The 26,055-nt window shown below is 42.8% G+C and overlaps 2 long non-coding RNA genes across 9 annotated transcripts; one reads left to right on the plus strand and one right to left on the minus strand.

Moving 5' to 3' along the window:
• Positions 1–5,002: 5,002 nt before the first annotated feature.
• Positions 5,003–22,206, minus strand: LOC140650353 (uncharacterized). Its single transcript, XR_012041949.1, has 3 exons — positions 22,154–22,206; positions 19,641–19,838; positions 5,003–5,295 (listed from the first exon to the last, which is right to left on the minus strand). It is a non-coding gene; the product is annotated as an uncharacterized lncRNA (long non-coding RNA).
• On the plus strand, positions 10,422–26,055 carry LOC140650352 (uncharacterized). Of its 8 annotated transcripts, XR_012041943.1 has the most exons (10): positions 10,422–10,613; positions 10,948–11,000; positions 11,801–11,930; positions 12,051–12,098; positions 17,290–17,402; positions 18,660–18,833; positions 19,251–19,331; positions 20,945–21,060; positions 23,467–23,678; positions 25,505–25,748. It is a non-coding gene; the product is annotated as an uncharacterized lncRNA (long non-coding RNA). The 8 variants fall into 8 exon arrangements; XR_012041941.1 differs by lacking the exons at positions 10,422–10,613; positions 25,505–25,748 and adding an exon at positions 25,851–26,055 and having other exon boundaries at positions 10,732–11,000; XR_012041942.1 differs by lacking the exons at positions 10,422–10,613; positions 25,505–25,748 and adding an exon at positions 25,851–26,055 and having other exon boundaries at positions 10,732–11,000; positions 23,467–23,612.

The raw sequence follows: 26,055 nt of genomic DNA on the forward strand, positions 1-26,055 counted from the left end.
AAAGAAATAAATTCCAGAACGCTGAAATTGTTTACTTTTTAGCTACCACTTTTTCTATCTTGGCCAAGGTGAGCTTGTTCCTCCCCCATACCTATCTGTTTTGTTGTAATTCCCCCTCCCCTCTTGCCTTGCCTTTTGAGTGAGCACTTGTCAGGACAAAGGCTACCCTTTTTGGGGTGTTTTTGCACTACGGGATAACACAACCAGCCTTGATTCCTATCCCCTGTGTGCTATGAACTTTTTTTTTTGCATGCTGTTTAAACAGTTCTGCGCCCAAATCTGTCACCCGTGACCTCATTAAGTTGCATTTAATCACATGGGGATGCCCATCAGGCCTAACCCCATCATTTCCTGAGGAATTTTCTCCTGATTTACTTAATAGCTCTCAAGTGCGAAGCAGGAGACCTCCGGGTGCTGTTCCTTGTGCATGTTGGGTTACTGGCATTTATACTGTGTTTTAAATAAACAGTGTTTTGCAGGCATGCTTGTTTTGAAAAATAAACTTCTAGGCAGAAGGAGCTAGTTCACATCAGAGCCAGATTGGTAGCGATTTGGCTTTCCCCAGCAGATGGGAAGAGGTCAGGCTTTTTTGGGAAAAAGAAAAAAGTCACCCTTTGCCAAATAATAGCTAGGATTTCATGCTCCCCAGGGAGAAGAAATGCCGGAAACCAAAGTGCTGGCTCTTCACAGGGGTGCTTTGGGAAGGAGGGCCTTCCCAAAGGGCCTTTGGGTAGCATGCCTGCAACGTGGTCCTGGGACACCTCAAAGGGTGTCCCCTACTTACCATGGTCTCCAGTGCCAGGGAGTGTGGCTTTGTCTCTTCTTCACCCGTCTTCTGCTGGGGATGTGTTGGCCCACCACCTTCATTCACATGTCGAAAGGCTTTCAGAGCGGTAAAGGCACTGCCCTTTTCCTGCCTATCCTGCTAGCTCGGTTACCTACTCCACTGGCCATGAAAGTGTTTAACTTCTGGCATGGGAGCCATGAAAAGGCAAGGGAGGTTTCTGTCCTCTTGGGCAAGGGTCTTCTGTGTGATTCAATGTTTTTTTTCCTCCCTAAATTGAGGTTGTTTTTAGAGAGGCGACGGTAGGAAGGCTAGTCTTGGGTGTCCTCTGTTTCTTTCTAGGACTGTCTATGTGGTTATCATAAATCGTTAGACGTTAGCAGTAACGAGGGCCCTTTGACTGCAAGCCCTGTGATGGGCTAACCAAGGATGGACATGGGCAGTGGTACAATTTGCTGGGGCAGCAGTGGGACAGCTAACCTCAAGGTTGCTGCAGTTTTCTTACTAATACTGGGCTGGACTGGGGTTACCTGAGGTGGAGCTACCCTGCCGGAAGAAAAACCTGAGCAAAGCTGTGAAGCGGCGTTTACAAAATGGTTGTCTGAGGAGCATGAGATTAAGATCCTTCACACTCGATGTGACCAGGTATGACTTTGTGCATATATATCGAAATATATACACGTGTGGTTGTTGCCCAGTGGTTTGCTGCCATTTAGGGGAAGTGAAAGGGTGGCAGGGGAAGGTACTTCTACTTTTAGGGCCACTGTTGTGTCCTAGTGCTGTATCCTCAGTTTTCCATTTGATCTTCCATGAAAGACACTAAGCTTGGTAGCACAGTGTGCAGCCAGTGAAATTAATGCAGGTATTTTACAGAAGCAAACATTTCCCCCATGCGCTGTCTTGCACATTATGCTACATCCAGTTTTTTCATTCTCTTTGGTTGTTCTCAATAGCTGGCATTGTCTAAAATTACTACTGAAGTCACGCCTGCCCCACGGTACCTCGGGAAGAGGTTTGTAATGGTCATCTCGGTGAAGCCAGGTGGGTGCTGTGGGTGCTTTCATGTTTATTGGATCAGAGGCGGCGTGTCAAAATGAGGTGTTCAAACTTCTGTAAAGACAGTCCTTTGAGAGCCCTGGGGCTGGGCTACAATATGAATTGTTTGTCCGTGGGAAGGGTCACCAATTAATTAGCAGTTTTATTTAAAAAAAAAAATTAAACTGGCAGCCCTTCTGAAATTTAAGCACATTGTTCATGGTGTAATTATAGATGAAATATTAGAGAAGTGGACTAATTACACACAATGCACTTGAGCCCAATTAAAATAGCATCTGCAGTGAATGTAGGGGTATTCTCTTTCGCTAATAAGAAATACTTTCTTAACAACAGAAAATAAAATAGCTAAATTGGATATGCAGTAGAGATTATAAATATCCTATTAGCATATAAAATGAGGATTAACCTTATTTAATCACTGCTTGCTTGATCATCAAAAGTCATGTTTCACCTCTATAATGTAGCTGTATCCTCTGAAAAAAAAAGCAGCATATTAATAAATTTAGCTAATTAGGTGCTTTTTCTCATCTGCTCAATGGAGCTGGTGGAGCAAACTGGCTGCCCCTAACCACTTGGCTCTTCCTCATCTTATGTGAAGTCTAAACTTATTTTCAGGCAAGATTGGTGAGGATGTAGGGCTTATTGTATAGATTTGTATATGGGGTTCTGGCCTGTATGGCTTGGTGGGAGCAATCATATCAAAGGGGACTTCGAGTTGTGAAGCTGATGGGGAAGAAGAAAAGGATTTAAAATATGGATTTTATCCCCTGCAAAGTAAAGCTCTGCCTAAATATCACCATGCAAGGGCCCATTTTAATTTCAGCTCAGTGACTCTGGGGGTCAGACCGACTTGGTTTACCGTGGGTCTCTCACTGCTGGTGTCCCCGAAAGCCAGCTGGTGCTTGGAGGATGCTGCGCTCCCGGCACGGCGGGGAGAGGTGCTACCTGCCAGCTGGTGACCTGGCCGTGCGAAAGCCGGCCAAGGGGGCCAGAGCAGCGAATGAAACAGTCTGACCTCCAACCTTTTCTATAAATATTCAGTTGATCTGCTATGCACAAAAGGAGAGCGGCTCTAAGTAAGAAGAGGGCTTCAAATCGATTATTTTGGAATGTTTTTGGCCAAGCCCTGTAGTAAATGAGCCCTGTGGTATACTGCCTGCCGTATTTGAGGATCACTTGGCAGGTTTCAGAGCTGGTCTTATTTACAGAGCTGTTTCGGCTCTGGCTGCATCACGCTGCCCCTCCGCCAGGTCTCTGCATGGCAGAAAATAGAGGCAAAGCAATGCTGGGGCAGGAGCAATCCTATGAAATAAGTACACGGTTTGATCTAATCCCACACAGTTCTGCTCCCTTGTTGTGTCCTGTTTCCATTAGTGTCCGCGTGAGTTTTCCTGGCACGAGGGCCGGTGGCTGATAGCTTGCAGAAGCTGAGTTTTAAATGTGCCCGTTGAAGTATTCCCAGAGGAAAGGCTTGAGCAATACCATCCTTGCTGGGCTGAAGCAGGGCCCTGCAGCACTGAGGGCACATGTTGAAGGGCAGGTAGTTCAATACGGGCTCTTGGTTCCTTGGCTTACGGTGAATGTTACCCCCCGTGACCTCCCTCAGCATAACCCCAGCCCAGAGACCACTTCAGCTTTGCTTTGACTGTGTGTGTTCAGCTTTGGTCCAAGTGTGGACATTGCTATTGGAAAGAAACCCCCAAAACCCAACCCAAAATGAGCCCTAGCCCAGTCTCTCAAATACTTGGTACTGCAATGCTCAAAATGAATAAAGTGGTTGTCTCAGTCATAGCAATTGTGCAAATGGGGATGGAGGCATAAAAAGTCACATATTTATTTGCAGCTCCTCTTTCTGAGTTGTCCCCACTGAGCTACATTGAAGCATCAGCTGGCCTCTGTCCTGACCCTGGGCAGAAGTGTGAATTTTCCCCTCGCTTCCACAAATGCTAGTCAAGTGCACCAAGGGACGGTGGTTTTATTTATCGTATTCAAGGAGCCACAATTGGATGTTTCGCAACAAACTGGGCTCAGCCTGTGATTTACAGTAATGGGGAAGAGCGCTCTGCTGGCATGGCCCTGGTGTTGCCAAGTCTTGTGATGGTTGCAATGATTTTTCCTTACTGCCACAGCGCCTGGAGCAAAGTGTTCATAAGCGTTTCAGCTTTTTTTTTTGCTGGTAGTGGCAGTGGAGGGCTTTGTTTTCTTGTATTAAGAGCAGCTTTCCATCCTTTAGGGCAGAACAAAAGAGCTTGGAAGCATGTTCTCAGTGTCCCCACAAAGACTCCAAAGGCAGTAGGATTTTTTGGTTTTTAAATTTTTTTTTAAAGGAACCCCCAATTTGTTTTCCCACAATGGGTTTAAGTCACTCTGGCATAAGTTAATTTCCTTTCTTGCCTGATTCATGGATGCTGGAGATGGGCAGGAGTACCAGAAGCAGCAGCAGCTACCTCCATACAGCTCCTGCTGAGCTCTGTAGCACAGGAGGCGAGGGGACGCTACCGAATTAGGTCTGCAGAGGGGTTTGGGCTGATGAGGTAGACATACACCTTTTGTTGCTGTTGTTACCATCTTTAAATCTTACTTACTACTTATGGTTTTAGGATTTAATATCAATTTTTCTGGTAGAACAGGGTTAAGGGAACTGAAGTGTGAACATAGCTCGAAATATTAAAATCAAGCTCACGGTCCTATTTCAGTTCTCTTCAAAAGTCCCACTTCCAGCAACCCCTGGCAGTGGCACAGGCCACCTTCTCATTTGTGGCCTGCCACTTTCCCCCTCCTTTGCTTTTGGTCCTAGAAATCACATTCAACTAAACCCTTCAGAGAAACACCGGAGGCAAATTGAAAGTGACTGGGAATAAAATAGACTTTGCCACGTGGAGGGATTTGAGGTGTTGTACTGTCAGGGAGGGCTGTGGGTGAAGTGACTGAATCCAGAAACATATGGAGAATGGAAAGGTCTGCGGGTGCTCATAACATCAAAAACATGAAATAAAGTCAGCTGCCCACAGTAGAAATGTAAGTTCAGGGACTCTACTGCAAAAAAACGAAGGGAAATACAAAATGGAATGCGAAACATTTTTCTGGCTTTCATGGCTATTCATACTGCGAGAAATCTCTCTTTGGACTCCAGTTTTAAATCTTTTATGTTTTATTTCACTGCTGCTATACCCTTAAATCACAGTAATATTCCTGAGCATAGAAGAGATAACTTGGGGGACTCTAGTTTCAGTGACAGGAGAGTTAAATGCTGCTTTTAGCGTAGCTGCAGCCAAACTCCTTCCTTTTTTTCTCCCATTCTGAGCATCGATGCATTAGGCAAACTCAATGGTAATTACAGCTTCTTGCCTCATCGAGTGGGCCAAAGAGTTAAACCAAAACGAAGCTGGCAGTTGACTTTTATCCACTTACATCCAATTAAGAGAAACTCTCGGCTCCTCACAAGTTGTTATTCCCTGCAAAGAGAGAAAGTTTGGAAAATAAAAATCACAGAGTGCCACAAAAATGTTAGCTTTGGGTCCGACCTCCCAACAAATGGCAGCCTTCCCTTCAAAGATATTATTCATCTTGCTTCCCACTTAGCCATCAAAAATGAAGCGGCCAGATTTCCAGAAGTGCTCGGCAGCCACCAGCTGCCTTTGAGATCCTTTCTCCTGAGTGCTCAGACTGAGGAGCAGGAGGACCTGCTGCCCTTTCTGCACTTTGGGGGTGGGGGGGGAGATTTGGCCACTTCATTAAGATGCCTAAATTGGGCTTGGACTCGTTTCCAAGCCTGACCCTGGCCACAGTGATTGGTGGTCACTTCTGATCATCCCCTCCAATTCTTCCAGGGAGGTTTACACGGCAATTCAGCTTCGCCTTGGAGTTGCTACATGATGGGTGAAGGGTCCTGTTGTGACACGGGGTCTTTTTTATGGGGGGAAAGCAGGAGCCGAGGTGCTTCGGCGGTGGAGGGGGGAGGAATAGGTCTTTCCGAGAAGATCAAAGGACTGGAGAGGAGGGGACTGACTTTTGGCGAGAGAACGGGGCTCATCTTGCTGCCTCCGCACTGTAATTCATGGCTTGTTTTCGAGACCCATCATACGATTTCTTCCATAAGGGGGGGAGGACTTGGTTAAATTGTAAATGAGTATTACTTCAAGCACTTCGAGGAAATATGTTCTTTCCCCATCGAGCCCATACATTATTTCCATGTAGTTATGGGGCCTCGCATTTCCTGGAACTATCATCCAGACCTTAATTCTCCTCACACGACATGCCTTTAAAATTGTGAAGCTCTCTTAATGAACCTTTGTATCAGCGGCAAATTTGCAGTATGACCTAATTTGAAAGATGTCTCAAAGTGCTGACTCAAAGGGTTGGTGAATAAAGGCCAGTCATTGCTGCTGTGACACTAATGCGATGCAAAACAAAATCAAGTTGCATCAGCTGAACTTTAGTTTGCAAAAAATATTAGTGATTGAAGCCATTCGCTGGTCATCTTTTATTTATACTTATGAGATTTATATTTTTGGGGTCTGAAACGGCTCTAAAACCAACTTCTGGAGGAGAGGCACGATGAGACTCTTTAATGGTGAAAAATCCCAGTGGGATCTATACATCTAAGCTGCATCATTTGCACTTCATAATCTCCTCTCTTTTATAGAGCAGGAGGCAGACACATTATTTTAGAACTTTTATTAAAATATTTATACAGCAACAGATGAAAATTCTCATCCTAACATGTCACTTTGCATTTTTCGGTTACGTTCCAAGTCTTTATCTTTTTTCCTTCTCTAATTGAAATGCAGCCGATAGTCCTTCATTCTCTGGGTAAGTAACTGTCTTAAAAAGACTAGCAATTACTTCAGGAGTCAAAGAAATAAAAAGGAAAGGAGGAATTTGGGCCAGAAAGTTTATGGGGGAAAAAAAAGTCCCTCAAAAAGCAAACACCACCACCCCCCCACCCCCCCCCCCAGTTTTATTTAACTTCTCAGAAAAGAAAAAGTGAGTATAAATTATTGAGTTTTTTGCTAGGATTTTATGGGGGCATCATTTCATTTTTTTTTTTCTTTAGCTTCTCTTTTCCATGCTTTCTTAAGGAAAGTTATTTGAGCTAGAACAACGTAGCTCGAGAGGAGCAGAGTGCATTTCTTAGTCGGTTTGTCAAATATTGGCTGCTAATTAACACTCAGAAGAGTTACTTAAGAATCAGGGGTCTAGGGATGAACCAACTCAGCAGGAACTATTTTTCCCTGTGCTTTTTTTTAATTTTATTTTTAAATTGAAATGTCAATAATGCAAATTGTCTAATATGTGCTGATAAAACGTCTATGACTTCGCACCGAAGTGGCTGAAAACCAGACACACGCACACACACACACAGAACAAGGGAGACAGGCCATTAATTTAAAATTTAGAGGACCAATAAGTTTTTGATAGCAACGGGTTACTGTGCTAATGATTATTTAACTTGCTTCACGTTGGGTTAAGTATGTATGGCTATGTAAAGTGTAATGCCTTATTGAAGTGCGACAATGAGACTTTTGCCTCTGAAATGTTATATTCGAAGCGGGGGGGAAGCAGCAAGATTATAAAAAGCAGTTACTATATGATAACACATTTCAAGGAGTTGTGAAGCAGGAGCTGCTACAGTTAAAGAAGTAAATTTTGCTACTGCAGGAAAAAAAAACCTATACACAAAACCAAAATACTTCTACGTTTCCCTTCCTTTCCTTCTTAGCCTTTTATTTTAGCATGGCTGTATTTATGATGGTTGCAAGCACAGAGAAGGGAGCATGGCTGGATGTTTTACTTGCTGGTTAGTCTCCTAATTATTCTCATCCTTTTTCTTGATTTTATTTTATTTTATTTTATTTATTCTTGAGGTGTGTATTTCCACGATAAGATACTGCAGGGTTTGGGGTTTTTTTGTGTCTTTTGAGCTTGAAGGGACATCTGTACATATTATTCAATAAAATACTGATCATCGTCTTTCAAGTAAAAGGCAATGCCACTTTTAAGTAAGGAGAGCAAGCAAAAAAGGAAAGTAAGAATAGCAATAAATGTTTCATTCCCTGTAAATGATTTGAAGATCTTTTTTTACTCCATCATTCTTCAAGTACAGTACTGGGGTTTTTTTATTTATTTCATCTTTCTAAAGGGATTGCACTTGCTAAACTCTCCGTTTCAGGTTGTTAGTGCTTTATGTGGCAGACTCCTTAGCAGTAGTATGTAAGTGCTGCCATTTGTGAATATTTTGTGTCCTTCAGCCCTCCTAGGAAGGTGTAGGTAGGAATGCTCTAAACCTTGTAATAGTAGCCTATGGGGAGAGGATGGCAAAGTAATGGCTAATGATCTGGAAGCAATCTGGAATTCGGCGACAAATACTAAACATAATCAATATATATATAAAAAAAAAACAGATTTTTTTTTTTCTTAAAAAAGAAGAAGAAAAAAAAAAGGCAATGAAAATTTATGACCTTAACATTCCTTCAGGGTCAAGCAATTTATCAAATTCTCTCACTTTCTGGTTTCAATTACACAGCTATTGTGGAAGGAACTTATTTTAGCAGGTTCATTTGCCTCAGTAGGGAATACAGGACTTTGGCCTAATGCTTCACCTTTAGTGCAGGCCATTTGAGCCTTAGAACAAATACCAATCATCACTCTTTGGGAAAAAAAAAAAAAATCTGCATCGGCATGGCCTATTGGAATGGGGTTTCTGTCAAGGTAAACGGTTGTCGGCAATGACTGTGGTAGAGTGGCGATAAATCCCATTTTATTGCTGAAAAATTCCAGCTTCTCTCCATGCCTGACAGCTCCCCACATTCTCGTACCCATTTGGGCAATTTCTGCACTATGTCCATCTGGTTCTTATTACCTCTCAACCTGCCAGTGTCTGATCCAGAAAAAGTGCAGGTCAAAAACAGGGGAAAGAAACCAAGGTGATGGACAAAACAGAAAGAGAGTGATTGAGAAACTGAGCCGTGCTCCCTGTTCCTCCCTCCCCAGCCAAAAAAAAAAGGGGTTGGGGGGAATAAACAAATTGAAGGGAGGTTACTAGCTAATTATGAAGTTGCCAGCAGTGTCCTTAAAATAGAAATTAAATAGGGAGTCATCCACATGCTCCAAGCTTCGATAATGGCATGGAATATTTGATATTTGCCCAGGACACTAGTGACACCTGCCTAAATAAAACCTTTCAGAAGTGGGAAAAGTCAAGAAAGACTCCAAACCATCAGTTATAGGAGTCCTGGTGTGCTGATTCCTTTGGCTTTCAGGAGGGCGAGATTTGCTTCCAAAGGATCACTTTGGATTGCAAATCATTGCAGGAGGTAAGCAAAAGTACAATTAAAATGTAATTTGGGGAAAAAAAAAAAAGTTAGGCTAGCTTCATGTGATAGAAAAGTGAACAGAAAGAAAAACTTTCATTTCTATGCAAGCTTTTTGCACGCTGCTGAGTCCAGACCTACTTTAGGAAGTTCAGTTTCTTCTCGAAATCCCCTATAGTAAGTAGAGAGAATGTTTGGCCATTTTTTAAATTTAAAAACCAAACAAATTATCCCAAGACAACTGAACTGTTATTAAGTCAAAACAAAAAAAACACATGAGCACTTCTCTTTTCCTCTTCTCCCAGTAAAAACTGTATTGCGTGGTATTTGTCAAGGACCCTCTAGTGCTATTGGGAGACATGCCTTGATCCACCAACCCAACCTCGCCCTTCAAGGGAGCCCAGTGAGTTTAATTGTAATTCCTATCTTTATTCTACCCAAACCATCACACATTCCACCTGAAACACCGCGCTCTGTGTCTTTTTCCCCAGTAGAAGATCACTGCTCTGAACCTGTGGTCTCATCTTAGTTTTACACAGCCTCTTCCCCCATTTCCTGAAGATGCAAGGGAAATGAAAACCAACTTTTCAGAGCTGTCTCCCATCCCAAAGGTCTGACTGAATTCCCAACAGCAGGAAATTTGGAGCATGCCCTACAGTCTACTTTGGTGATCCTTGGTGAGCAGGGCTCTTGAGCATCCCATGATGGGCATTTCATCTATGGTAGGACGTGCTGGTAGGTGTAGTGGTCTGATCTAGCACCGAAAGGCTGGAAATTGTGATTGTGGTGTTATGTTAGGAATTACGTCCCCATGGCTTGTTAGGAACCTGTTGGCTCCCAGAAACTCGAGCTGGGGCTCCAGTAGTGAAACAGCAAACGGGGGTACAGTCTCCAGTGGAGTTGCAGGAACTTGTTGGCATTGAACAAGGAGATAGGGCAGAAGATGGGTAGGAAGCAAAAGGTGGGGAGAGTTCAAGTTCTTACTCCAGAATGGGTCACCTAAAAACGCCACATGTAAGACGCAACATCCACCTGTCCTCGCAACTTCTCCCTCCGCTGTTGGCGTGTTCATTTAAAATAAGAATTTAGGGGGGGTTGCTTTGATGGGGAAAGTCTTCCTCCCTGTTACCTTTTGGTGTCAGTAATGGCACTGAGAAATCTGACCGCCTATGGTTAGTATTTGTTTGCATTTGTCATGCATTATAGAATTAGGTTTTTTTAAAGTATTATTTTCCTCACACCTTTTTCTTTATTCAGCTGGGGGGGGGGCACACCATGTGGATTTATATGCCAAGCTATAAAAGCGCGGTTTAAGACGCCTACAAAAGCCTTTGCTGGATGACTGGCTCTCAACCACCCCGTTCGATTTGCTTGTGAAGCCATTGAAAACAAAGGAGGCTGACGACAGGGGAAGCCCCAACTTCGACAACAAAAATATGTCAGCATGAAAATGGTTAATGGTGAGTATTATAGCTTCAAAAGAGCCCATTGGCTACCCCTAAAGGATGCCCTGCAATTGTTAAACTCATCAGATACAACTACCCCTCCTCAGCTAGCCCTTACATTTGTCTGGCTAACAGTAAAGAAATACTATAATAAATCGGTAACATATGTTGCCAGACAAGAATAAGTGATATAAATAAAGAGTGAAAAGACATAGCCCCTCAAGAACAATGTGTAAAGATTTAAACTTCCAATGTATTAGTTAAGCTAGGAACATCTTAGGAGTAACTTGAAAGCGGTGTACTGTTTGTTTATATCGTTCCTCCTTTTTTTTTTTTTTCTTCTCTTCAGATTGCATTTTAAATCAAAATGTTCTCCATGACTGACTGCTTTGCAGCACTAGGGTAAGTCCCATTTTTCCACAGCTTAAACAAAAAATATGCCTGAGGAATCTACGCCAGAAAGGCGTTTTGTTGGGTTTTTGGTTTAGGAAATAAACACGATGCTGTTGGGAAGACAGCCTCTTTTTTTTTTTTTCCTTCCTTTTTTTGTAATCCAAATATATGAAATTGTGCATTTGCAAACAAAGCTACTATAAAGAAAACCAACTTCATTAAGGTGACAAGTCTCCAAACTTGTAATAAATTAGCAGCAGCAGCATTAAAAAAGAAAGTATAAACCAAAATATGCTTTGAGATTTGGCTGGATATTTTATTTATCTTTTTCTTTTATTGAGACATTCTTTGAAAAATGGCATAAAATAAATAGTTTTACAAAGCAACAATATAATCAATCTCTAAACGAGAAGATAAATCAAGGATTTCATTAACTGCTGGTAGCCAGTTTAAATTGTAGTCTTGTCCATAATGTCTATCTATCTATGTATGTCCAAGTTATATTAAAAACCTTTAAATGGCTTTGTAATATCAGCTACATCTAGCTATTATAATAATTAATGATACTGTTTTATAAATCAATATATGTATTCTTGATAAATTCATATCCAGTTAATGGTGTAATTTAAATAAAAAATTAATGTAATAAAGGACATACTGGAATAGGCAGGAAATCTTTAAAGGTTAAGAGGCAAATTTGTCTAAATTCTTTTCTTTGTACCTATTTTTGAGAAAGCCTCCATTGAAATTCAGCTGATAGCAGGCTGGCTCTTCAGATCACACTCTCACCATTAGTTTTGTATTAACAGCGCTTGGTGAGTTTTTGCAGCCAAAGGAAAGGGGAAAGCTTCTTCAGCGAAATGAATACTTTCCTCCCTGGTTTCTCATCCTGCTGCAAACAAAACAAATCACTCCAGCATCTGGCCAGAAACAGAAATGGTAAAAATGCCCCTTTTTTTACCATTCCCCATTGATTCCATATTTGTATTATTACAAGGATATTTTGCTTATTCTATACAGTGTCATTAAAAAAGGTAAAATATGAATATTTTGTTCCAGGCATGAAGTGCATTCGGAGGAGCGTGGAAATCCTGCAGACTGTTCAATGTAATAAAAAGCTGTTCTTTATCTTTTGTTTTAAATACAGTTAATCCCGTTTATTCAGCAAACACATCTAAGAGCAACTTGGAGGAAAAAAAAAAAAAAGAAAAAGCTGGAAATTGCCTTTTTATATTTGCAGTGGTGAGAAACTGTGGCTCTGTTCCTTTGCTTTTATTTATAGTCAGTAACCACAAAATGTATCTCTAACAGTAACAGGGGATTTTAATAGGCAATATTAATTGTTCTTCCCCTAACTTTTGATCTTAAATGTTTCAAACAAAAGCCCGCTGCCTGTTTATACCCAAAATTTGTTTGAAGAATATCTTTTCAAAATGATGCAAAACATGATGCTTTGTCATCCATACTGACATGGTACAGAAATGTAATTTTAATCCATTGAGATTTTTTTTTTTGGAGGTTTTTTTGTGAACATTGCTCTGCCTTATTTAGAGCAGCAGCGATCTGCGCAGTTTCTTTTGACACTGATGGGTATTTCAAACCCCTTACGCCGAGGGGAGGGAGGGAGAAAAAGGAATTTGCTGCCAGTCACTGCGGCGATCCAGCTCCATAAGCCATCGCTTATTTGCTAAAAGTTTACATTTCAAATGAGCTTGAAATTTAAAGGTGGGTTATCTGGACGCTGGGGCTGAGTTTAGGAACAGAGGGAGAAAATAGAGGGAGGACGATGACGCTCGTGTGTTAAAGTCTACCAGAGTATTGGTAATATAGCCATTTAAAATGTATTTTCTTTTTCGAGGCAGCTAGGAGCCGGAGATACACAGCCGTTCCTAGGAGGCTTAATTTAGGCTTTGTAGGAAAAACATCAAACGGCAGCTTACAGTAACACGCCGGAATACATTACACTTTTTAAATATCTTCTTTTGGAAACGTGCATTATTTCCCCCACCCCCTGCCCCGGGATCACTACCATGCCTCTCCCCAGACAAAGCAAGGACAAGCCCCATCCTTAAAAATTATCTGCCTTACAGATCACATTCCCAGGCATGTTCCCTGCTTTTTATTACCACGGATAACCTCTTAATGCTATCACAATTTTATACTTGTTAAGTGGACATCTTCCGTATATTTAACTGCAAACAAAGTGACTTCATTCTGGGGGGTGGGAGGAAGGAGAAATGCTTTGGGATTATTAGAAACATAAGTTTCTATCTTCTGTCACACCAGCCTATCAATTATTCAAAACCCTACTAAATTTAGATGTCTGCTCCTAAAACGTTGTTTGCACTCGTTCCCTGGGAAGATGGAGGTGGCTGATAATTTGGCTAAATTATGCGTTTGAGCCCAATGGTTACAAATGAAAGACTCGAATTCGGCAGATTTATTCGCTGCTGATGAAATTTCTCGGTGGCGACGATTCGGACCGACTCCTTCAGGGAGCAAATCAAGGGGTGAGGCGGTGCCTGCAGGTATTTACGTGGACCAAACCGCATCGTTACAGCTAATAAAGTGATGCATCAGTGGCTCTGTGGGAGGTTTTGCCGATCGGATAGAGACCGGCTACGGGCCTAAAGCAGCCCCCCAAGGTGCTTTGTGCCCCAGGTAGTCATTACCTGAGCGTAAAGACCAATACAGGAGAAATTATTGCTGTTATAAGATGAGCTGTGAAGGATGCAGGGTGGATGGCTCTGGGTCGGGCAGGGTGTAATGTGCTCGTCCCAAACCTGTGCTTCAAGCATCTCTGAAATGCTGGGGTGAGCAAAGCCCGGCTGCTGCGATGGTGTAAAATATCCCCCTTTCTCAGCGGTGTCAGGGTGTGATTGGCAGCAAGTCTCCACCGACCGTGGGCGTCCTCCCATGCACACCAGTCGCAGGACGCAAAGGGGGAGTTTTTGTAATTTTTTTTTCTTTTTTAAATAGATAGGGTCTGACAAATAACACCGCCTCTTTGCAAAGCCTCGTTAGCGGTGGTCTTTTGCAGCAGCAAACAAACCTCCGCTTGGTTTATCAGTGGCAGAACCTCCTTTCCTAGAGGAAATAATATTTTTGGTGAAGATAATTCGGCTGATATTGCAATAGCTCGAGGGAGCAAAAAGCTACAGACCTCGTGGCAGGCGTAGAGGCAGAGGCATGCTTCCAGCAGCCCTGTGCATAGGGCATCACCGACTGCTGCACTGGGAGGGTGCTGGGCATGAGAGCAAAGAAGAAGAGTTGAAAGAAATGCTGCTGACTATGAAAAAGATAAAAAAATAAAATAAAATCCATCCGGCAGAAACACCACCCTTTCTCTTGCAATGACAGTTGGTAATTGCCAAAACACAGACTGCCTGGGGGGGGGGGACGACGGACACACACACGAGGAATGTAAAAAATTTAATTTATAGTTAGAAACCAAAAGGTTTCAGGCAAACAGAAAGCAAATTGCACAAGCCCTTGTGTTGTTGTTCCCTGCCCCTGTGCTGCCTCTGAAGTTGCACTGCTAAGAAATGCATTCCCATTTTTACAACTCTGGCATACAGGCAGGCAAGTGGGAATGGGGAGGGAAAAAAAATTAAAAACACCACCACCAAAAAACCCAAAACAAAGGACGCACGAGCGCTTTCATTTATTTTGATAATCCTCCTCCTGCTCCAGAGCGTTTTGCTGTCTTTGTCAAAGTGAATGACAACAATTTGGCCAACTCTCTCTGAGCTGCACTCAACAGTGACAGGCAAATTATCAGAGGCCCTGCACTCCTTATTATCAGAGGAGAAGTCATCAGGAGGACGTGCGGAGGATCCCTCTCCCCTGTCACTATTTGTCAGTGGGACAAGGGCCACTGCTATGGGTAGCTGACAGGTAATTTCAACAATAACAATTACTCCTATTACTGGTGTCATAAACAATTCGCCCAAGGCATGACAATAGCAAAGCTTTATAATTCAATGCCATATAAATAAATGCCAGCAGGTAACAAGTAATTTAGCTCCAATCAGGCCTTGGCCCTGGCATTAATATTGTTATTGCAAGAAAATGGTAAATTGAAAAAATTCAATATGTTAATGAATTAAGAGGAGTTCAAAGGCTAAGGGAGGGGAGGAATGATCTGGGGAGGGGGGAAGGAAAAAAACAAAAGCAAAAGAGACAAAATCATGCTTTCAGAACCAGCACAATACTTGTGTTCGTACAACCTTATAACTAGTTTTTGATATAAAACGTGGTCTTGCTACGCTGCCTTTCAGGTCAGGGTAAAACGCATGCAGGAACGTGAATCCCATCCCTTGCCTCCACATACCACACTGCGAACAACGTGCATGAAAAAAAACCCACCTGAATTTAATGGCTTTATTATAAACAGAATTGTATTTGAAATGTTATGCAAGACATAGATTTAACAAAGGTTAAAGGGTTATTTGCAACTCCATTGCTTTATTGTCCACTTCTTGCATTCCTTTAATCTTTTTTAAACAAGCTCTGTTAAATCATTGATTCTTATTTATCAAGAAGAAGGACTTTATTGTACTTTTTTTCTCCCTAAATGCCCCTCATAGGCCACAACACCCCCCACCCTCCTATGAAAATGATGATCAGCAGCAAAGGAGCCAGAGTCCAATATCTGCAAGTCCAACTTCTTGATCAACCCAATTTGCAATTTTACTATTTGTCCAGCAAGACAATGTGGCATCAGGCTGACAGCAGTAAAAGAATTTGAAAATCTCTAATTAGGAGAGCTGCGGAGCAATTAACGCATGTCAAATTTCACTTCATCAAGTGCCACTCTAATTTTCCCACTAAAAATTAATGGATTTTTTTTTTTTTTGTATGTGTGTGTGTGTGTGTGTCCCCTCAAGGCAATGTTGATTCAAATCTGCTCAAGATGCAGCGTTGCACAGCTAAGCATCTTCTTGATTACAACCCGCCACACTTCTAACTGCTTTCATTCTCACTGCCACAGATACTTTGTCAACAGTCAAATTACGCCATGCTGATAACAATGCATAATGGTCTTCCTCAAAGGAGGCTCCTGTCATGGAGCAGCCTTTCATAAAAACCGACCGGTTTCTTCTTTGGGAAATAGATCTGGCTGAAAAAATTAAGTTTTTGTTGTTTCAGCATTGGTTGCAGTGTAATTTTTTTGTTGTTGGGTTTTTTTTTTTTCCTTCTCCCCCCCCCCCCCCTTCTCCCCCCTCTCTCTCTCTCTTGTGCTATAATTTATTTATTTTTGAGCTCATCTGAAATTATGGCAGGGAACTGTTTGAAGAGCTATACAGAATGGAAAATATTTATAGTCACTGTTTGCACGGGCTTTGCTTAACCACTTTGCTCCAAAACATTTTCAAGAGCAACATCCTCCTTCCAATACCACTCGTTTCTTTTTTTCTTTCTCTTTTTTTTTTTCTTTTAAGAAGGTGCAGGGCAGCATCCCGCACTCTTTGCATAAGCACAAGCCCCGTTGACGTCAATGGGAGTTTTGCCGGAGCAAGGGCCGCGCGCCTTGGCCCACTGCTATAAACACATTGGGACTTTCTCTTTTAATGGATGGTATTTAGATTCTGCACAGGGCTTGTTTAACATGCACGTTTGCCAGAGTCCTCAAACATCACGGGGCATGCAAGACAAATTGCCTTTTTGTCAGAGCAGCATGGAGGGCAGGAAAAAAGCACTGAGGTATCCCAGCTAGTTTTTACCTTCCACTCACTGCTCCCCGCGTTTTCTGGGAGATCAATAACAGCCAAAGCCAGAGGGTGTCATGGGGGAGGATTTTCAACAAATAGAAGTGGAATTAATAAAAATAACTTACTTCAAAGATATATTTTTTTTTTGCCTTTAAGTTTCAGAGTTTAAATATAGTTGTCTGCTCACAAACTTGGGGAGAAGGGGAATAGCGCACACAGCCCTGTCTGTGGCTGGCTTTATTGCTTCTAACCACCCCAATGATACAGGTAGGGCACGTACACCTTGGTGTGCGTGCGTCTGTGTATGCTATAAAACAAAGCCAAAACCACACGTTGCCTTTTATCTGAGCCATCTTTCCACCAATAACTTCTTTCTTGCCGCAGATAAATGACGGACGCTGCAGCGCCAGGTAATGTGGGCCCTGCTCCACCCGATACTTTCCTATTTCCTCCCCATTTATAGCTACCCCCTCCCCTCCAGGCATTAACATTTTGCAATTAACTCTCTACAGCATATTTAGAAATGTGAGATTTGGGGTATTTGGTTACTGAGGTCTGGATGTTCCCCTCTTTGTGTCCTCCAGCGAGGACGGAGAAACGAGTCTTCCCCTAACGACGCAGCCCGGTGCATGCACGGTCCTCGAGCATCCCCAGACCAACGGCACGGCAGCCACCGGGCCTGCAGGTTAATACACGTGTAAGTGCACTTTTTTTTTTTTCCTTTCATGCCCTTCCCTAAGCTTTAAAAATTATCATGCTGCTTTTAAACAAAGCAGAGATTATATACATTGCCTCAACACCCCCGCCCTGTTTTTTGGAGGGGTAGGGGGAGACACCAGAAAAATGCTGTCATAAAAATAATAGGCAGGGCCGTAAATTAAAGAAAGAAAGAAAGAAAAATGTGATTATATAACGCATCCTGCAGTAATCAATTTTACCTCCAATATCTGCTTTTGTTTTCAAAATGCTAAATAAACAATACATAATGCATCCCTCATCAGCCAAAACCATGAGGGCTCTGTGCTCAAATAACAGGAAACATATTCAATTTTCCTAACAGAAGACAGTTCATTAAGCTGTGCCACATCAAATAAAACTTTAATTTCTCCAGCATCAGAGTCGCAATGAAAGCAATTGAGGAAGATGAGCCATATGGTACTTCTATCAGCAAACACATATTGCTCATTCCCCCAAAGTTTTCTAATTCTGCTCCCCAGACCTGTGTAATATAGATAATGTGCTCTGAGCGCAGCAACCATGAGCTATCTGGTGTACACTTCTAATACTGTATTTAATGGGAAATAATGAATCATAAAAGCCTGCAGAAGACGGCTTTTGCTAACCTAAATCTCAGCTGTAATTTCATTGTTCTGTGCCTAAGATGCTGTTTGCCCTTTTCAAACAACAGCAGTTGAACATAATTATGCTGCTACAAACCTGGGCTGCAAAAAGAAAGCCTTCCTAATATAACCAAGTTTTCATTAACTCTTGAAATCCTGAGCTTGGGGCAACTGCGGGCTGCCAGCGAGCTGCCTGTCAGGTTTTAGGGTTCATTAAAGCACACGTATATCCCGATCTCTAGTGCGTAGCTCCACAAATTAAATTGATGACTCTCGCATCGGGCCAAAAATGCAACAGGAGAAGTCTATGAAAAATTAGGAAATCTGCTTGACATCGGGAAATCCGACACTTGTCTGCTCTAACATCTGTAAGTGCCAAAGCCGTATAACCTAGTAAGAGGGGGATTTTTTTTTTTTTTTAAAAAAGGTAAGTCTATTTTTCTTCTTCTTGCCAGATATAAAAATTGCGGTTAGTGCCTTGAGTAAAGGGCCCTCTAAACTTTACAGTGTTTATCCTCCGTTTATAAATCCTTAATGATCTATTTAATGATATCATAAGGTTAAAAGTTAAACAGTACTGTATTTTCTCTGCCTTTTTCTCCTCTGCCTTTTAGAAAGTAACCTGTGTACCTCTGAGAGAGGATCTGGGTTGTTTTCTGAAAAAGTCTATAGGTAAAGAGACATCCATACATTTACTCGGGAGGATTCAGAAAGGCAGGGACAAGAATATAAAGGTATTATTTTGACGTGACGAGCCCTGCTTGGAAAATGTCTTCGATTCATCCAAAGTAAGCCTCTTTCTTTCCTCCCCCCCCAAATACGGGGCTAATTTAAAACATTGTCTAGATATGCTACTTATACATATTGAAAACATATTTTAGTGGCTGTGTTTGTTTTGGCAATATATGAACCAAAAAAAACCCAATTAAATTAAAAAGAGCGACTTTTAAAAGTTAGAGATTGCCTTTTAAAAGCTTATTAAAATCAGCATGTTAGATGTCTGTCTTTGAATTAGCTCAGAGGCTTGATTGCTTTCATTAAAGCTGCCTGTTTGGGTGCTGCTTGGTGGATGTTCAAGGCTGGTTTTTTTTTTCCCCCTTGTCCCCCCCGCCCCGAGCTGCTTCTCACTACTTGTCAACTTGGATTTTCCCTCCAAATTTTGAAAGCAAAACTCAGATTTTTTTTTTTTTTTTTTTTTTTTTGAGCTAAGCGACGGCCACCCCCCCACCCCGGCAAAGCATCAAGACAAAAATCACCAGCGACCCGAGCCAGAGAGAGACCAACAGGTAAAAAAAAAAAATATTAAAAAATAGCCAAAAAAATAAGACACCCCCAAAACACCCACCCTGACCAAACCAAACCCCCCCAAAACCCCACCCCAAGCCACCAAAAAACCCCAAGCCATCACATCATTGCTCATAGCCCATGAATGCCTTAAAAACAAATGTTTAAACAGGTTTTTTTTGGTTTTTTTTCTTTTTTTTTTTTTTTTTGAGGCAGCGGCAGAAAACCTCTGCATGCTCCGATGGGTTACAATAACAATGCTCTATTGCAATGTAAAACAAGCTGGAGGAGAAAAAGGTGCTTTTTGTTACCATTTTATCAAAGCTGTTCATCTTCTAGCTGCAGGCAGCATTTTGCTGGAATTGCAGATATTTCTCTGTCCGGGCTCCTTTGTTTGTGCATCTCATTTGCATCTATTTATCTCCAGCTGAGGGTGCTTTCAGCTCATTAAGGCCTCCCCTCGCATTATTTCATAAGCCAGCTGCTAGGAGGGATTTCACCTGTGGTGACTGAGAAAAGAGGGGGGAAAAAACCCCAATTCTTCATGAAAAAAAACACCCCAAAAACCAACAAACCAACAAGCAAGGAAATCTTCTGACTCTCTTCCCCTATAAATGGGCACCATTTGTGTTAAACAGCCTCTTGTCATGATAGATGCCTCCTGGGGTCAGGGGGGAAAGTTGATTTGAAGGTCAGCAGTAAAACAACAGACAAACCAGACGCCAAACTGGTTCCTTAGCTGTCGGTGGGAGCAGCGGTACAACCAGGTCTTGAACCTTTTTCAACCTCTAATAAAACAGGGGAAGAATCTGAAGTGGAGCAACCAGGCCCCGGAGGAAAAAAAAAAACCCCACAAATAATATCAATATCGAGCAGCAACGGGAAACAACGGGGCAGCTCTCGGCGTTACGGGCACGCCGCTATTGTTTCAAGAGCCGGGGAATTAATTCCACTTATTTATTTAAGGCGTGTCAACTCGCTGCCTAAACCTGTTTCGGTGTCAAGATGAATAAAACTTTTATGGCTCATAAAATAGAGCCATTCATCTCAATGGTCTTTGTGGTGCCTGGGTTGGTTTTTTTTTCCCCTCTCCTCCTGGCAGGCTGAGCTGGGCCGAAATCTCGGCGTCCCGGTGCTACCAGCTCGCTCGTAGGAGCAAAGAAAATTTGGACGGGGCATCGCAAGCTCAACTTCTGGGTTTGATTACAGAGGGTAAACGTTAATTCATCATAATCACGTGCAACAACCGCCCCCCCCCACCCCCTTATCCCCATCCTAAAACCTACAATGAATTTACGTCATCTATATGGAGCTTTGGACCAACAGGTAATAAAATACAATAAAGCGCGCTTTTTATCAGGGAAAAAAAAATCCCATTAATTATAGTTCATGACTACTCTAAACCAAATGTTCAAATAGTAGTTGGAAATGATGCATAAAATCTCAGCATGTTCTGATAGGTTATAGAGTCAGTGGTTTATTGCAATGTAAAACAAGCCACAGGAAGAGAGGGTGGTTTTGTTTACCATTTTCATCAAAGCTGTTCATCATGTTGATATACTTATGCTATACCGTGACCCCTACATACGTTGCATTTCATTTATTTATTTTCCAGGTTGTTGCCACTTTTGCTGCCTTTGCCTTGGAGAAGTCGAGTAATTCTCCGGCCCCTTTGAAATATGTCTCGTCTGCACCAAATTTCTGCCGACAAACCAACCGATAGATATGGACGTAAGAAATATTTATTATCGTCGAGTAAGGTTTTCTTTTTACTTAATCTGAGGCAATTAGTACCTGAATAAACACAGACTAAGTAATCTACCTCCTCAAAAGGTAATTAGACTTGAAAAGAGCTGTTCAGCTCTACCCAAGGAAAGCACAGCTCTGATTAAAACGCTTTGGAGATTCACTTTCATCCCTATTCCCTTTTGCCCCGGAAAACCTTTTATAAAATCCCTATAACTTTTAATTTCTCCCCATGCCAAACCCGGGGGCTGCTCTCAGCCGTTGCCGCCCTCCCCCCTCCCCCCCAATCTTTAACCCCGCTTCTCATTTTTCTTTGCCTCTAATCTAATCGCTAATTCCTTGGCTTGGCCAAATAGTTAAAAATGTTAAGTGCTGCTCACAATTCCTGCTGCCTCCCCCTCGTATCTGTCTCTGTTTATGGAACGGGCCCTGGTTTCCTCCTGCTCTTGTTCAGCTGTAGGTCTGCAGGTCAGGAGACTGTAAATACACACAGCACTGCCCCAACCCATAAATCTGAGCAAAGGGCAGCCTTATATATTCAGATAAGGGATGCAAGGGAGGGCGGGGGGGAGAAAGAAAAAAAAAAAAGGAAAAAAAAAGGGAAGGAGAGAACAGGCAGACTCTGTGGCGAAGGAGAGACAAAACCCGAGGTGCCAGCAGGCGCTGGGGGTAAGCCCTGCGGGGAAGAGGGAGGGAAGCTCCTGCTACCTTGCAGCAGGATGTGCCGGCGACAGATGAATCTGAAATGTTCGCCCTTCTCCGACCCCTCCTTGTTTATATATAAATCATTACAAAATGCATTTTATTACCTTTGGGGCAACGAAATTAAACACGAGATTTCGATGGCTTTCTCTCCTCCAGACCTTTGTTGGTCTATTTTCTCTCCCCCCCCATTTTATTTCCAGCACCTCCGAAGCTTTCAAGGGAACAGTCCCCCCTGTTATTGCTTCTCAGTTCCAAGGTCTTAGAATAAATAACATTGTTATTACTCACTTCACCAATTTCCAAGAAGAAATATTGCTGCAGCAAATGCGAGCAGCACTAATATTTGCAAAGTGATAAATGGATTGTTACATACCTTCCCGTCTGTGTGGCCTCCAGCCATCCTCCGGCCGGCTACATCCCTCCTTGGGGTGGGAGGGAGGATGCCTTTGAACTTAGCAGGGTCCAGACACTTAGTGCCTTGCACGAGAGACTGCCCCCGGCCCCCTCCCTCACCCTCGGATGGAGAGATAATTTTTAATGGCAAGACCACGCCAGAGATGGTACCGGGACTGGGGAGAGCAGGAGCCACGTACCGGCGCCAAGCAGCCAAGCGAAGATGCTTTTGGCTGTCCTGCCCCTGTGGGCACAATAATTTGGTGGGTTTTGTTTGTGTTGGGTCCTGCAAGGAGAGGGGCGAGAGGCTCGGGACGAACCCGTGGCACGGCAGCTGCCCCGCTGCTGGTGCTGGCACAACTGTGCCGGTGCAGGGTACGACGTCGCCAGTGTCACAGCAAGAGCCACCTGCCCTTCTCCAGCTGCCAGCGATGTCAGAAGTGGACAGAAAAAGGCTTGCGGAGGAGAAAGAATATTTTTCAAATTCCCTCCACTCTGCCCCCAAAACATCCCCAGTGCCTGAATGGGAACTGCAGTGAATACCTGAGGTACCAGGGGTACAGATGCTTGGTGGGGTCAAAACTGGAAAGACCTATTCCCAACCGCCACCTCCCTCGCCGTTCACTAAATCTCATTAATTCACACGCAATTCTCGGCAAACTTTCTTAACCAAAGCTGAGGCTAGGGAGGTGCCGAGGTGGGGAGCAGTCTGCTGGCCCCCTCACCCCAAACCTGGTGGCTCACCGCATCATTTCTGAGCTTAAAAAGAGGTGGTAATCGGAAAATTGACACTGAATAATTAAAAAACAGTAAAATTGTGGATTTCCTTTTTTAAGCAGCTATTTTATCTAGCTCTAAGACATGGTTTGGGCTTCTCAATTTCGTTTAAAACAAAATTTCCAAATCAAATTATTCCTGGGATGGAAGTCATGGTGAAAAACACTCTGAATGGGTGGTAATTCAGACCCACAGAGAGTAACCTGCTGACATTTCTTTGACTGAGCCTGTTGCGTTTCCAGGCTGTGGTCCACAGGTTAGGGGCTGGGAGGGTTTGGTTGACTGGTTTGAATTCCTCGGCTGGGGCGAGTGCCTCCACCTGAGGTTATCCAGGCACCAGAGGTGATGTAAAAGCTTGTTCGTCCTGCACAGAGCAAAATTCAGATGCTCCGGGAGCATCATCCCCCTTCCCCTAGTGCTGGTGCGGCATCGTGGGTGCGGCTGGGGTACCACCAGGAGAAGGGGCTAAAGTATCCTCCATCACACCGCCCTCCCTGGCTTTTTCTTCTCTTACAGCCCCGGGAATGAGCTGAGCCCACACTTTACTTCTTAAAAGGCTGGCAGAGGTCCTAGGAGATACTCAGTGGTGCATGCAGGTCTCACGTGGAAGTTAAACACGGTGTTATCAGCATCTACGTGGTACCAGCTCGAGATGGGAGGAGGTGAAGGATGCGTGCAAAGGTTTCAGCAACCCTGGGTGAAGGTGTTGGCACAGTCTGGCAGTGCTGGTACATGGATAAGCCTGTGCCCAAGGGGATGGGGAAGGTGGTAGGCTGAAAGGCTGGGGCTATGTATTTGGCTGGGTTTTTTTCCTAAGGGGTACCTTGATCCATAAAAGAAAGAACTGAGAGCTAACTCATGGATCGCAGAAAGAAAAGCACCCAGAAACTGTGGGCAGAGGTACGAAAGGGTCAATCAGAGGAGGTGGCAAAAATACATCTGACAGTTTTTCCTCCTGACCGAGGTAAATACTATCATTTTTTTTTTATAAGATGAGAAAAATTGAAAGGAAGGCCTTAAGTTACATATAAGGATAGGGAGTCCTTTGGGATGGGCTCTTGTGCAAAATACATACAATTCAATAGTATTAATAAAAAGCGATAGTCTGTATTGGTTTCTAATCAAAGAATTAGTATACAAACCATCCCTAATACTCTCTCATAAAGGTATATGTGTGTATGTTTATACAGCTGAAAATATGCATGTAATTATATGTACATATATGTGTGTGTACATATATACATACACACATGTACATGTATACATATGTGTATGCACGGGTACACATACACATATGTATATATAGTTGATGCCTATTTAGAGCTGTACAAATGTACACACATTAATATGCACACATGTGCATACAAGTACACATATGTACACAAATGTAGACGTACATACATGTACACACCATACACACACGCACACCTAAAAACCCAGCTTGCCACAAGTGACAAATAACAAGGGCTGCAAAATTATTTAAAGAAAAAAGTGATGAAAGCAGGTGAGAGCTGGGGCAGTGGTGTTGTGGGGAGCTGCCTGTTGTTTGGAAGCATCCAGAAAGCTCCCTAAACATTTACCAGCACCTTTCCTAAGTCCAGGAGTGGGGCTGGCGATGCCTCAAGACCATGTTTTCTTGCACGATTCCTGCCAGGCAGGAAACCCTGTGAGAGCAGCGTTTCTTGTGCTGCTCTGCTTCCAGCCTCAGGAAGCACACAGGTAAGAAGAAAAAATGAAAATAATTGAATATATACCAAACATCTACATTTGTATAAACAGCAAGCTTCGAAAGGGGAAAAAAAAATCAGGTCTTCATTTTTTATTATTTCTTTTCCTCAAGCCTCAAAAAAAAAAAAAAAGTCAAGGCAGTTCTTATTTTATCCAGACCAGTTCATAAATCCCAAGTCATAAATCCACATGATATCCCAGGCTGCTGGATTTTGCATTTGGAGCTCTGAAAGACTGATAGCTGAAAGATTTATAAAATCCCAGGTAGCCAGAGTGCTCCCTATTGGCTCCACATCTGAGGGGTCCCCGTGTCCTGCTTAGCCCAGTGAGCTGGATGTATGGGATATATTGTGCTCAGGCAGCAGGCCCCCCCATTTCCTATTTTAAGGCATGACGAGGGCTAAAATTTGGTCGTTTGGGGTGGCCGGGCCCCATTTAGGGACTTTTCTGCACAGGCATGGGGACAGCCACAAGCTGGGGATGCTAGGAGCCTGCTGCCGCCTCCTGCAAAATTGTACCATGGGCTATGTTCTAGATGTATGATTTAGCTTGAGCGGGAGACCTGACCATAAACAGTAGAATTGTTTCAGCTATATTGAATATACGTTTAATTTTTTTCTTTGCAACATCATTTAATAGGAGTGACTGTTCAGTAAGAATGGGTCAGAAGATCATGATACTTAGAGGGGAACAGGACCGGCCCCTTAGCAAGAAAATGGAAGCGGATTTTCCCTCGGTCGAAGTACATGCTGCCAACAATTCTCAGCAAAGCAGCATGTTCACGTTCCCCAAAGAGCACTGAAGCATTTTTTTTTCTTTTCCATAGGTTCAGTGGATGTTGTATGTGAGCCCAGGGGACAAGAGTCCCCCAAAACAGACCCTCTGAAGAGTGACATGTACTGTTTGTCTCCATCCATAAGATACTGAAAACACCCTTAAAGCCTTCCCTCCGTTGCTTTCCTCTATCCTTCCTCGATGACCTTATTCGAGCCTAATATTTTTCTCCAGACTTGCAATGACAGACATTTTTAATATGTTTCTGTTGCATTAATAAAAAGATATATATATATATAAACCCCTCTTCTGCAGTTACAAGAGTTCCTTTACAGCTGTAAGGTTATTAACTAACATCTTTGTTACTGAGAAATGAAATTATTTGCTTTATATTTCAGATATTTATATTCATGGGTCTGAAGCCATTGAAGTCCATGTGGAAAAATCCTCCTTCACCCTCCCAGGGAAGGACAGTGGAATCAACCTGAGGTCAGCTCTGCCTGTTTGGAGTTTTATTAGAAGCACATCGTCCAGCTATATTTAGATTATTTTTATGATTTTTTTGTTGTTTGTCTGCTTGTATTAGTGGAAATTAAAGCATTG

The sequence above is a fragment of the Ciconia boyciana genome, chromosome 3 (genome assembly GCF_034638445.1).
Source record: "Ciconia boyciana chromosome 3, ASM3463844v1, whole genome shotgun sequence".
Classification (NCBI taxonomy): domain Eukaryota; kingdom Metazoa; phylum Chordata; class Aves; order Ciconiiformes; family Ciconiidae; genus Ciconia; species Ciconia boyciana.